Consider the following 15190-nt stretch of genomic DNA (forward strand, 5'->3'; position numbering starts at 1 on the left):
TTTAATTGTAGATAATACCGAATGGGTCTGATTCCGCTGCTTCAGATCATTTGTTTTCATTCGTTTTCAACAGCAGGTAAATCTACTGTGACTCATGAATGTGGAAGCGTATGTTCGTGTAGGGAGCACCAGCGAAGATGTTTGGGCAATTCGATGTGGAAGTCGCTAATGGGCAGCCTGAGAGGCAGATAACGTAGTAAACGTTTTGCAGAAATGTGTACTTACGGTTTAACATTGTACTTTCGGACTATTATTGCTTTCCAGGACCTACTCCGAGTGTCCGAAGTAGCATGAGTAGCAACAGATTATTCCAGAAACATTATAAGGTGTACGAGTGAGAAGCGACTTTGAATGTGCGCACAAGTATCATTTCCAGTTGTGAAGATTATTAGAAGGACAGTAGAACCAAGTCCTCAAGTTATTGTGCTGTCTCAGTATGATGGGTTTGGCTTAGTGCTTGCGAGATTTCCGATGGTTGTGCATTGAAGCTTTAGTCACGCAGATGGCCGACCTGTCGCGTGAAGGATGTATTGAATCCCTACCCTTTATTCCGTTTATTATGTGCAAGTGAGCAAGAGTATAGTTTACAATCATTATTGAAAGACCCACGTGGCAAAGCAAAATTGAATGACGCAAGTGAAAGTTCCTTTGCGTCTTATTTTTGTGTTGTAACTGCGTTAAACTACCAAGTGCTTGCATAGATTTCTGGTGTTGTAGATATGGCTAACGCGAGTAAAGTTTCTCTTCATAGCGAGTACTGGATTTGTGAGGCGAATTATATTTCACATGACTGACAAGGTACCTAAGGGAAGACGTTCACCCGATACTACTTCCGTGTGCTCTCTTCTTAGACCATAGGGGTGGCAAACACAACTGTTATTGACAATCCCTTGCTATGTATTACAGGACAGAGCACCTCTTTATTACATGTGAAGGTATGTGGCAGTTCTGTTTCATTTATTCGTGACTAACAAATCCTTCTTCCCAGGCCATCAGATTTTACAGTGTGTGCTTACGAGAGAACATTAGCAAGGCTATTTTTGAGTACCTTTTCGACGAGAAGGTGAATTATCGTGGTGTGCTGCACTAGCAGTATTTCACAAACGTGAGATGGCTGTTGACATCTTGTCCGTCCCGGTAAACGAAGAGAGTGGCACCAATGCACTCAAGTAATTTGTCAAATCAAACGCATTTACGTTTAGGTTTTGACATTAAAATTAGCAATCTATCAATTACCTAGATAGTCAGATGCGGTTAATTAATATCTTTTAGTCTTTCAATGTGCCTGGTAAGTTCCAACTGGTGAGGAGAACTTATACATATCCATGGCGACCTTGTATAGGAGGTTCTTCCAGTTACCTGCCATACACCCTAAAACGAACTAGGCGTGTGTGAAGTTTAATACACAACTGACGTTTTCTCCATCAACGACAGGTCGCAGTGATATACCGTTGTCAATAAGGACTGGCCACTGAAGAGAAACTGTTCCGAATCAGAATGGCACAAGATTCTTGTAGCTTTAACTGTACTATAGAAACAATAGAGCGACGTGTATCCTGATCAAAACAGATCACGGGTTTGGGTGGTTGTTATGACCGTCGAAGCGACCGAGCTTCAGCAATACGAAGATTATTTTGAAGACCACGTGGGAGACTATATGCGTTGTCTCCCTCCGAACTTTGAACCGACTTACACGGCCAGTGATAGGGGCACCTAGAGTTTAACGTGGCCTCTGAACCACGTTGTAACTCGGCAAATGAAAGACGTGATGAGGCAGAAATATCCTTGGATTGGCCAGGGATCGAACACAGGATTTGTAGTCCGGCACTTAAGCACCGAGACAGCGAACCACACTATGCTAAATTATAGGGAGTGAATCACGTTTTGGGTTTTCTCATGGGTTGCTTAAGGATATGGACAAATACATGGATGAAGATGAGGCCTTGAGTGTAATTAAAAATAAAATAGAAAAAGTAGAAATCACGAGGTCGTATCTGGCAAGGTCGGGGTGGGGGATGGGTGGGAGGGAAGTCACAATTTTTTATTTTTATTTTTATTTTTTTTTATTTTTTTAACTTGCATCAATATCCTCGAAAAATTCGCATGGAATGGTGTGGGCGGAGATATTTCGACTATTGTCTGAGCTTGTGAAACCTGCTCTATTAGCAACCTCCAAAAGGTTCGACGTTGATTTTGGGGGTCTGTTTTCGAGGTCGTGGGCAGGAAAGAAGTACAGTTTATCGTCATTTTATATGTTTTCCGTCGTTCCTTTTGCTTCTGTATTCATGGAGATGAATTCGGTCTTTGCAAGCTGAATAAAAGGCAGTTTGTTTTGTGGATTCCACGTTTCGCTTCTTTTATCCGTGAAAGACTTTCAGTGTCTGTAATACATGACAGTTATATGTATATGATAACTGCGATGCATAGTAGCTATAAATATGTCACCAAATCTCATTTTTCGTGTTACATCTCGTTTTTAGGTGATAAATAACTTTCGCAGCATACGTTTCGTGATGTTAAAATACTATTAGGTGTCGTTCTTAAGTAGTATCTACTTCGTCTGCTTACTTCAGATGGCGATTTTTGGCGTTCTGTCCAACATATTTACATGAAAACGTTTGAATGTGTGTTGGCTGTGGATGTTTGCAGCGTGTAGTGTTGCCAACTGTCGCTATGTGTTTATCAGTCGTCTGTGTGTGTTTGTGTGTGTGTGTGTGTGAGAGAGAGAGAGAGAGAGAGAGAGAGAGAGAAAGAGAGAGAGAGAGAGAGAGAGAGAGAGAAAGAGAGAGGAAAAGGGGGAAGATTAATTTAGTATTTAGTCTGGTTCTGTTTTACATCTCTGTTAGTTATTTTTTCAAAGGTTAGCATGATCACTGAGTTTTAGTTATATTCATTTGGTCATGTATTACTTTTCTGTCCACAGAGAAGGCTTCTTGTGTAGGAAAGGTTTACTGTATTGATAAAAGCTTTCTGTTGTAATTATTCACCCAAATAATTTTCATATCCAGTTCCACGTTAGATGGTTCCAGTCTATGTTTTATATGGTGTTCGGCAAGGTAGGATGACTGGAAGTACGAAAACAGTCATCCTACCTGTTTTCATATTTCCAGCTTCTAAAGTGTTCTTTGTAGTTAGTTTAGAAATTTCTACTTATCATTCACGGATACGCTGATTTGCATTCTTGCCATTCTAGCTGGTATATACCATTTGCCGGCCGCGGTGGTCTAGCGGTTCAGGCGCTCAGTCCGGAACCGCGCGACTACTACGGTCGCACGTTCGAATCCTGCCTCGGGCATGGATGTGTGTGATGTCCTTAGATTAGTTAGGTGTAAGTAGTTCTAAGTTCTAGGGGACTGATGACCACAGAAGTTAAGTCCCATAGTGCTCAGAGCCATATACCATTTCCTTCGTATCTGTCTGGGTTGTCTACTGGTATTTACAACTGTGTCTGGAGTGTGTTTCTTGTTCTGTAAGCAAATGCAATCCTTATTTCTTCATTATTTTACTATTATGTTTATCGATCTGTGTCTGTACATTGAAGTACGCCATTTCTTTTTGTTAGTCATGTCATGGCTTTTACTATTTTGTGTGTTTTTGTATACTCCAATATCTGGGTTGTTTGTGATGTTTTGTGGTGTTTGTGTTCTCTGGTTGTTTTCATTTTTCTTTAATTATGTTTTGATTCTGTGTTGAGTATTTGTAACAATATCCATTGGTTTTGGCTCTGAATTATGTTGTTTACAATTCTTCTTTGTAGGTATCTCTACTGAATTGTATGTTTCGTACTAGATTAGCTACCACACAGTATGCGATGTATAGACTGAAGAGAGTTTTTGGTATCTTTAATCCTTGTGAAGTGTTAGTTTTTATGCTAGGGGTGAAACCCTGCAGTGGCTAAAATATGCCTTCAATACTGCTATGCGTACGATGCATAAGAGCACGCCAGTGCTATTAATTTTTGCATTCAGAACTAACTCCCCGTTGGCTAACTTGTGGTTGATCAAGGTTCTGTTACCCAGAAAGATATTCCGCTGCGACATAATTGATGGTTCAAATGGCTCTAAGCACTATGGGTCTTAACATCTGAGGTCATCAGTCCCCTAGACTTAGAACTACTTAAACCCGAGGCACGATTCGAACCTGCGACCGTAGCAGCGGCGCGGTTCCAGACTGAAGCGCCTAGAACCACTCTGCCACAGCGGCCGGCTGACATAAGGGAGAGGTTTCGTAGTGCCCAGAGGAATATCTTGGTGGTTCCTGAAGAAGGGGTTCGGACTTACAACAAAGGATGACACCCGAATATGTTTCGAGTAGAAGATGGAGTACATAGTTGAAATTTCAGTAAGACGAGCTGAGTGGATTCCGAGATGATGGTAAAGCAACTGTGATCATTTAAGGAGCTTTACGGGATTGTTTGGTTAGTTCTCAGCCATCATGTTAATTATGCATGTGCCTACAGATAAGAAATGGAGGGCGCACATTTCGCAGATTAAACCAGCTTCGGAGCTATGATTTTACTACTGCATGTGTGCAGGCATGGAAGTAACTCACTGTTAGTCTTTGTTGTATTAGGGTTGTGTTGTCTCTTTCTATCTTCAGGAGGATAGACAAGTGTTTCAGGGTAGGCGTGGAAGGGGGGGGGGGTAATTGGTCATTGTACTGTTCAAGCAGCATTATAGTTTGCAAGTGGTCTGAGAGTCATTTTAATGGGGTTTCATGCTGGTGTTGCGAGAAGGCAGATAGGCAGATGGCACCTTCAGCAAGGCCAAACTGGATGCACTGACTGACGGAGAGGAACAAGCCTTTTTAGGCAGAGCCAAGAGTGAGAGACTCAGTGTGTTGGGAAACTGTGGTGGTCCTGTCAAGTAGACGTCACTAAAGGTCAGCACACTATTTGGTCACTGTGTGGACACAACAAACTGGTGGATCAGTTGGTGTATTTTCCTCGACGTGGGAACAGCAATTCCAGCGGAGGCAGGGAAAGGGGCTAACGAATGTCAACAGTAGTAGCCTGGTAGTTTAGTGCCTTGATAGAGTGCACTGTGCTGTGTCCGAGTGGTGCGTAAGGTGCACTGGTTAGAAAACAACGTTATGCACGGATCTCTGGGGTTGTTGACTGATGGCGTACTGGGTGGTGGGTGCGTTCCATGTAAGCGAAAGCCATTTTATCTTTCACCTTACACACAGTGAATCATCAACCACTTGCTCCGCATATACACTCCTGGAAATTGAAATAAGAACACCGTGAATTCATTGTCCCAGGAAGGGGAAACTTTATTGACACATTCCTGGGGTCAGATACATCACATGATCACACTGACAGAACCACAGGCACATAGACACAGGCAACAGAGCATGCACAATGTCGGCACTAGTACAGTGTACATCCACCTTTCGCAGCAATGCAGGCTGCTATTCTCCCATGGAGACGATCGTAGAGATGCTGGATGTAGTCCTGTGGAACGGCTTGCCATGCCATTTCCACCTGGCGCCTCAGTTGGACCAGCGTTCGTGCTGGACGTGCAGACCGCGTGAGACGACGCTTCATCCAGTCCCAAACATGCTCAATGGGGGACAGATCCGGAGATCTTGCTGGCCAGGGTAGTTGACTTACACCTTCTAGAGCACGTTGGGTGGCACGGGATACATGCGGACGTGCATTGTCCTGTTGGAACAGCAAGTTCCCTTGCCGGTCTAGGAATGGTAGAACGATGGGTTCGATGACGGTTTGGATGTACCGTGCACTATTCAGTGTCCCCTCGACGATCACCAGTGGTGTACGGCCAGTGTAGGAGATCGCTCCCCATACCATGATGCCGGGTGTTGCCCCTGTGTGCCTCGGTCGTATGCAGTCCTGATTGTGGCGCTCACCTGCACGGCGCCAAACACGCATACGACCATCATTGGCACCAAGGCAGAAGCGACTCTCATCGCTGAAGACGACACGTCTCCATTCGTCCCTCCATTCACGCCTGTCGCGACGCCACTGGAGGCGGGCTGCACGATGTTGGGGCGTGAGCGGAAGACGGCCTAACGGTGTGCGGGACCGTAGCCCAGCTTCATGGAGACGGTTGCGAATGGTCCTCGCCGATACCCCAGGAGCAACAGTGTCCCTAATTTGCTGGGAAGTGGCGGTGCGGTCCCCTACGGCACTGCGTAGGATCCTACGGTCTTGGCGTGCATCCGTGCGTCGCTGCGGTCCGGTCCCAGGTCGACGGGCACGTGCACCTTCCGCCGACCACTGGCGACAACATCGATGTACTGTGGAGACCTCACGCCCCACGTGTTGAGCAATTCGGCGGTACGTCCACCCGGCCTCCCGCATGCCCACTATACGCCCTCGCTCAAAGTCCGTCAACTGCACATACGGTTCACGTCCACGCTGTCGCGGCATGCTACCAGTGTTAAAGACTGCGATGGAGCTCCGTATGCCACGGCAAACTGGCTGACACTGACGGCGGCGGTGCACAAATGCTGCGCAGCTAGCGCCATTCGACGGCCAACACCGCGGTTCCTGGTGTGTCCGCTGTGCCGTGCGTGTGATCATTGCTTGTACAGCCCTCTCGCAGTGTCCGGAGCAAGTATGGTGGGTCTGGCACACCGGTGTCAATGTGTTCTTTTTTCCATTTCCAGGAGTGTATTTAAAACATGGAATGCGCTCTCGATATGCCGTTTCCACGGAACTTACTTGTGGGGAAGGGCGTGAATTTGCAGCTCATACACAGATTTAGAGATGTTGAGGAAAGCGTAGTTAGTTATAAATACTAAAAAATTTTAGATGGGACAATACCTATGGACATTACAAACCAAAAAGCAGCGTAAATGAGAATGTCAATGACGCTTGTTGCAGGAAGCCAGTGTAAACAGTTTACGCGTTATCGTATAGTGAACGTTGTAAACAACGACAGCTGTTTGTTTCATCCTATTGCTTAGAAGCTAGGACAGTCCTGTCAGTTATTGTGTGACAGTAGACGCATTAGGGCGTGCCTGGAAGAAGGTATTCCCCCTGCCCCCCTCCCCCATGTGAAAGAAACAGGATATGCTCGTTGTTAATGGTGAATGTATGAAGTTTCGCTTTCTTTTATGTAGCATGTATGCTGAAAGAAATCCCAATAGATGTCAGCCTCTTCTACCACTTCAACAATTCAACCTTGCCACGCAGTATAGATGATATGAAATGGCGTAAAGTTCTCGCCTGCGCTGCCGTTTCCGCTGAAATGCGGAAGCAACTTTAGTATGGCAGACTGCGAGCTTGTGTTAATGACAGTGGTGGTCATCTTGAGGGTACTTTGGTTCTTTAAGCGTCAGACTCCACAGAGGTACTGCACTGGTATTCACACTTGTTTGCCTTTCGTTTGGTCTAGGCAATGTCCCATTTAACAGCACGACATCTCCGGAGACGTATTGACATCTGCGTCGGATTGTACATAAATACCAATGTGAAATTCATATTGATTTATGCTCGAACATGGAAAAAACAACAGTCGGTGTTAATAATGCTCAAACTACGATATCTTGTAAACTATTTGGTCGAGACTCTTGCAGGAAAGACGAATGACATTTTAATTTAGACTACTTCTTTTGTGGTACTGTTAATGGGCATTGTTCCATTGAAATACTAGTATATTTAGTCAATAAATACATATTTGAAATTCATAAGACTCTGTATATGTGCTGCAAAGATGCACCCCTGGCTAGCATACCAACCTGTAAAATACAGTTTAAATAATTTGTTAACACAGTTTGTGACAAGGAAATCACCCTGCTTTTTGTATTGTGTGAGTGATCAATTTGTACGTGTAATTCTGTAAGGCGGTACTGAGATAAGAGCTTAGGCAGTTTCGTAGAGGGTTGATGTTAGCCTGTTGTAGTAGATATTTAGTTGTGGCAGTACTAGTAGTAGACAAGTATGTAGTTACGTCTTATGTAGATGTTTTCAGTGTTGTTGTAGTGCCCTAATCTTAATTTCATTAGAGGAATTTTTATAATAATAACAATAATAATAATAATTTCATGTGGCCCAATGGCCTGGAGCCAGTCTTTTAATTGGACACCACTGCCGCGACTTCTGTATTATACGTAGCACGTGTTAATTCTGGCTACACCTTACACTCTGTTATACTGCCTACGGCTGAGGACCACATACTGTAGAGGTTATAGTCAGTTCCCGGCCTTGTATCCATGGGCAAAAGCTTGAGCTTAATACAGTTCATTGAATGGAAGATATTTTAGTTTTATTTTGTTATTTATACCCCGATTAAGGAATTATTGAACCATGGTTCAAATGGTTCAAATGGCTCTGAGCACTATGGGACTTAACATCTGTGGTCATCAGTCCCCTATAACTGAGAACTACTTAAACCTAACTAACCAAAGGACATCACACACATCCATGCCCGAGGCAGGATTCGAACCTGCGACCGTAGCAGTCGCGCGGTTCCGGACTGAGCGCCTAGAACCGCTAGACCACCGCGGCCGGCTATTGAAGCATGGAAGTATGTTCTGTTTAACTGTTATCGTATTATTGTTCTGTTATCAAACAACTATTGTATGTGTAATAAATTAATTGTGAAACTGAGCCCCACATCTGCACAACCCTCACCGAAAACCCCACTCCACCCAAGTCCTATACAAGAAGTAAAGATTTGTTTTCCGATATTTTAGAAACCCTTCTCGGTAAAGAGAACTGAGGCTCATACTTACAGCAACACTAACCATTTTGTTGTTCTTCGAAAAGAATCCCTTTGTTCTTTTTATGAAAAGTGTTTACCACTGTTCTACCTAAACCAATTTCTGACTTTTTATTAGCCACTATTAAAGTTGTCGATGGCTCAGAAAAGAGTTCAATAAGCAGCATCATTTTCCCAGCAATACATAAATGTCAGGTAGCGAATCATGTTTTAAATATAACCAAATATAATATCCCCTGGACAACTCGTTCGATTCCATGGACAACGTTTTATTTGAAAACTTGTAGCCTTTTAAAAAATACCACATAAAAAAAAGTTTTGCATCACCCTGCGTCCCAGAACTCCTGAGATTGGACGTTGACTGTAGACACTATATCGAAGTCACAGTCACTTTGACTGTTCAGAGATGTCTTTAAACACGCCCAAAGATGTAAATAACCATGCATGAGCAGCTCCTATTAGACGGAAGGGGTCCGAGATTCGATCAGTTCCAGTCATTCCACCAGGAAGGAGGTACACGGCTTGTGTTGTCTGTAGTTCAGCCATGCCTATATGGTCAATACCGCGGTTTGATCGCGTCCGCATTGTTACTTTGTGCCAGAAACGGCTTTCAACAAGGGAAGTGTCCAGGCGTCTCGGAGTGAACCAGAGCGATGTTGTTCGGTCTTGGAGGAGACACAGAGACGCAGGAACTGTCGATGACATGTCTCGTTCAGGCCCCAGTGGATGACCCCTACCTACGGATTATGGCTCGGAGGAACCCTGACAGCAAAGCCACCATGTTGAATAATGCTTTTCGTGCAGCCGCAGGACGTCGTCTTACGACTAAACTGTGCGCAATAAGCTGCATGATCCGCACCTTCTCTCTCGACATCCATATCGAGGTCCATCTTTGCAACCAGGTCACTATGCAGCGCGGTACAAATGGGGCCAACAATGTGCTGAATGGACCGCTCAGGATTGGCATCACGTTCTCTTCACCGATGAGTGTCGCATATGTTTTCAACCAGACAATCCACGGAGACGTGTTAGGAGGCCATCTGGTCGGGATGAACGCCTTAGACACACTGTCCAGCGAGTGCAGCAAGGTGGAGGTTCTAAAAAAAAAATGTTCAAATGTGTGTGAAATGTTATGGGACTTAACTGCTAAGGTCATCAGTCCCTAAGCTTACACACTACTTAACCTAAATTATCCTAAGGACAAACAGACACACCCATGCCCGAGGGAGGACTCGAACCTCCGCCGGGACCAGCCTCACAGTCCATGACTGCAGCGCCCAAGACCGCTCGGCTAATCCCGCCCGGCCGATGGAGGTTCCATGATGTTTTGGGGTGGCATTATGTGGGGCCAACGTATGCCGCTGGTGGTCATGGAAGGCGCCGTAACGATACGTGAATGCCATCCTCCGACCGGTAGTGCTACCATATCGGCAGCATATTGGCTAGGCATTCTTCTTCATGGACTACAATTTGCGTCCCCATCGTGCACATCTTGTTAATGACTTCCTTCAGGATAACGACGTCTCTCGACTAGAGCGGCTAGCATGTTTTCCAGACATGATCCCTATCGAACATGCAAGGCTTAGATTGAAAAGGGCTGTGTATGGACGATGTCACCCACCAACCACTCTGAAGGATCTAGGCCGAATCGCCATTGATGAGTGGGACAATCTGTACAAACAGTGCATTGATGAACTTGTGGATAGTATGCCACGACGAATACAGGCGTGTATCAATGCAAGAGGACGTGCTACTGGATATTAGAGGTACCAGATTGTACAGCAATCTGGACCACCACCTCTGAAGATCTCGCTGTATGGTGGTACAACATGCAATTTGCAGTTTTCATGAGCTAAAATATGGTTCAAATGGCTCTGAGCACTATGGGACTTAACTTCTGAGGTCATCAGTCCCCTAGAACTTAGAACTACTTAAACCTAACTAACCTAAGGACATCACACACATCCATGCCCTAGGTAGGATTCGAACCTGCGACCGTAGCGGTCTCGCGGTTCCAGACTGTAGCGCCTAGAACCGCACGGCCATTTCATGAACAATAGAAAGGGTGGAAATGAAGAATATTCCAAATTTCTGTACAGGTTCCGGATCTCTCGGAACTGAGGTGATGCAAAACATTTTTTTTTTTATGTGTGTAGTTGTTAAGTGTAGTTGGACGAGTAGTCCTAAACTACTGTCTTCATTATGGTTGGCACCATTCATCTACTGACATCTTGTAAATTGATAAATTCCACATCATATCGATAAAAGAATCGTCAAGTGATCAATGTACCATTCAATTAACTGACTAAACAGTGAAACCTGCGAACAGTGAACTATTATCTGGCTTTTGATTGGATTTTTTATTATATAATTTTCCGTGTTATTTACAAAAATTGCTGGTGGGACGAGTGTAACTAACAGTAATGAATTCTAACAGTACTGATTCGTTTACATATTACTTTGCTTGAACTGATTTTAAGTGGACTCAACTTCTTCTTAGATGAGAATTCTTTTCGGAGCAGATGTCTGGTGTGCCTTCTCAGTACTTTAGCCGGTCAGGAGTTGCACAATTGGTATTTCCAAATTGTTACAATACAAAGGGTACGTATTTTACGTCATATTTAACTGCACGTGATAAATGTCTGTGAAATAAGGACGTCTTTCTGATCATCGAGTAAGTCCAGCTGTAGGGAAGGTTTGCTTATTACAAAAGGTGCCGAACGGTATTGTATTTCCGATGCAGCTGGAGAGACCAATCAGTGGTATATTGGCCTGGGGTGGCTGCTGCAATAGGCCCACAGTCGACGAGGCAGAAAGTTCTTTCAAGGGCGTCTCCTGCTGCGCCATGAACATCGACTGCATTTAGTTTTCAGTATAGTGGCTTCAGGACTCAGCTATAACTGCCTTTTGGAGTTTGATACAGTCTACAACACAAAGAATAATATGTATTTTCAGTTTGTCAGCAACGTTGTAATTACGACGATGGGGCTGTTATGGATTTATAGAAATCGCGGTGACATGAAGAGGAGTGCTATTGCTGCAGTATATGGGGAAATATCGTTATGAAACGTTTTATCGGCAGAAGAGTCCCAGTATGCGTGTAGGATACTGTTCCACTATAAATACATTTAAAGAGACATCACCAAAATATACAGTGGCAATGAGCCGCAAATCTATTACCGATTTATTTCTGGGCAACAAGGATTGTCGATTAGTGGTTATATCCAGAACTACCATCTATTTAGGAATATGCTCCTCGTTAGGGGTGTTGGGTTTGATTCTGTGAGACTGTAGAAGGGCACAATTCTTCACAAATATTTAATTAGTGTTTTTGACCATCACATTATTGACACCAATAAGGCTGTCATAACGACTGGGTTTTCAGTCCTCTTTTCAAGCTAATTCTTGCCACATGAATTTCCCAAAACACTCCTTTTTGATACTCAGATAATAAAGATCGTCTTGCACAACATGTATGACACTACCGCCGCTTTCAGTCATTCATCTCTCATAGACTAACTTATCAGTATCAGTTCGTTTCACGTCCTTATAAATATTACATTGCAGTATTACTTTTCAGTTGAAACGTCCCCTTAGAACAATTGTAAATGACTGCTTAAACTGACACACAATATTTTTAGCGCAACGCAATCTGACTTTCAAAAAATCCCTACAAAAGAATGGCCCTGACTAACAATAACCTATACCTTTCATGAATCACCTACCTCACAAAAATCTTCTTTACTCGAACTACTGCAACACAGCGAGCGCCAATACTGCCAGCTAAATAAAAGATTCTAACTACTGAAGGCACTAACTATTGATCGGCATAGTTAGCAAATGAAAGATTTTGATAGAGAACAAACAATGTATTTCCCTTAATAACGTTCAAAAGTCATCATATATCAGTTCATGACATCCATCTTTACAAAATTTCCTTTTTCTGGCGGACACACATCCAGATCGTCCGCTTATAGTAACCTCTCAAAACTCTGGCATCTCTCTCTCCACACCCGCCACTGCTGGCGGCTGACCTGCAACTGCCCAACGCTATGCGCTGTTTCACACCTAGCTGCACAACACTACACAAGCGAATATTCCTACAATGAGTCCAACCAGCCACAGACTGCACACAGCACAGTCAGTGATTTTCATACAGAGCGCTACGTGGAGTTACCGACATAAATACCTAAACAGCCTACTTACAATATGTATTTTCAGCTTATCAACAACGTCGTAAATACAACGATGGGGCTGTTATGGGTTTGTAGGGATCGCGGTGACATGAACAGGAGTCCTATTGTAGCAATATATGGGGAAAGATCGTTATGAAACGTTTTATCGGCAGAAGAGTCCCATTATGCGTGTAGGATACTGTTCCACTATAAATACAACATTTAAAGAGATATCACCAAAATGTACAGTGGCAATGAGCCGCAAATCTATTACCGATTTAGTTCTGGGCAATGAGGATTGTCGATCTGCGGTTATATCCAGAACTACCACCTATTTAGGGATATAATCTTCGTTAGGGATGTAAGGTTTGATTCTATCTGTGAGACTGTAGAAGGGCTCAATTCTTCACAAATATGTAATTAGTGTTTTTATCCATCACATTATTGACACCAATAAGGCTGTCATAACTGATGGGTTTTCACTCCTCTTTTCAAGGCTAATTATTTCCAGATGAATTTCCTGAAACACTCCTTTCTGATACTCACATAATAAAAGTCGTCTTTTACGATATGTATGAGAATATCGCCCCTTTGGTGAGTCATCTCTCATAGACTGGCCTATGAGTATCAGTTCGTTTCACCTCCTTAGAAATATTACAAATGGCTCTGAGCATTATGGGACTTAACTGCAGTGGTCATTAGTCCCCTAGATCGTAGAACTACTTAAACCAAACTAAACTAACGACATCACACCCATCCACGCCCGAGGCAGGATTCGAACCTGCGACCGTAGCGGCCACGCGGTTCCTGACTGTAGCGCCTAGACCCGCAAGGCCACTCCGGCCGGCTTAGAAATATTACAGTATTAGTTTTCAGTGACTGGGCTATTGTTAATGATGCAGCGAGGATCAATTCCTTCAGCTATTAGTCACATAAGCTAACATAAAAAATAGCATCAGCTTGGACTATGCTCACAGCTGACAGTCATTCTTACCTGATGATACTACCCCTCTATGTGTCCCAACATTATAAGGTGTACGAGTGAGAAGCGACTTTGAATGTGCGCACAAGTATCATTTCCAGTTGTGAAGATTATTAGAAGGACAGTAGAACCAAGTCCTCAAGTTATTGTGCTGTCTCAGTATGATGGGTTTGGCTTAGTGCTTGCGAGATTTCCGATGGTTGTGCATTGAAGCTTTAGTCACGCAGATGGCCGACCTGTCGCGTGATGGATGTATTGAATCCCTACCCTTTATTCCGTTTATTATGTGCAAGTGAGCAAGAGTATAGTTTACAATCATTATTGAAAGACCCACGTGGCAAAGCAAAATTGAATGACGCAAGTGAAAGTTCCTTTGCGTCTTATTTTTGTGTTGTAACTGCGTTAAACTACCAAGTGCTTGCATAGATTTCTGGTGTTGTAGATATGGCTAACGCGAGTAAAGTTTCTCTTCATAGCGAGTACTGGATTTGTTTGAGGCGAATTATATTTCACATGACTGACAAGGCACCTAAGGGAAGACGTTCACCCGATACTACTTCCGTGTGCTCTCTTCTTAGACCATAGGGGTGGCAAACACAACTGTTATTGACAATCCCTTGCTATGTATTACAGGACAGAGCACCTCTTTATTACATGTGAAGGTATGTGGCAGTTCTGTTTCATTTATTCGTGGCTAACAAATCCTTCTTCCCAGGCCATCAGATTTTACAGTGTGTGCTTACGAGAGAACATTAGCAAGGCTATTTTTGAGTACCTTTTCGACGAGAAGGTGAATTATCGGGGTGTGCTGCACTAGCAGTATTTCACAAACGTGAGATGGCTGTTGACATCTTGTCCGTCCCGGTAAACGAAGAGAGTGGCACCAATGCACTCAAGTAATTTGTCAAATCAAACGCATTTACGTTTAGGTTTTGACATTAAAATTAGCAATCTATCAATTACCTAGATAGTCAGATGCGGTTAATTAATATCTTTTAGTCTTTCAATGTGCCTGGTAAGTTCCAACTGGTGAGGAGAACTTATACATATCCATGGCGACCTTGTATAGGAGGTTCTTCCAGTTACCTGCCATACACCCTAAAACGAACTAGGCGTGTGTGAAGTTTAATACACAACTGACGTTTTCTCCATCAACGACAGGTCGCAGTGATATACCGTTGTCAATAAAGAACTGGCCACTGAAGAGAAACTGTTCCGAATCAGAATGGCACAAGATTCTTGTAGCTTTAACTGTACTATAGAAACAATAGAGCGACGTGTATCCTGATCAAAACAGATCACGGGTTTGGGTGGTTGTTATGACCGTCGAAGCGACCGAGCTT

The sequence above is a fragment of the Schistocerca nitens genome, chromosome 2, assembly GCF_023898315.1.
Source record: "Schistocerca nitens isolate TAMUIC-IGC-003100 chromosome 2, iqSchNite1.1, whole genome shotgun sequence".
NCBI classification, from domain to species: domain Eukaryota; kingdom Metazoa; phylum Arthropoda; class Insecta; order Orthoptera; family Acrididae; genus Schistocerca; species Schistocerca nitens.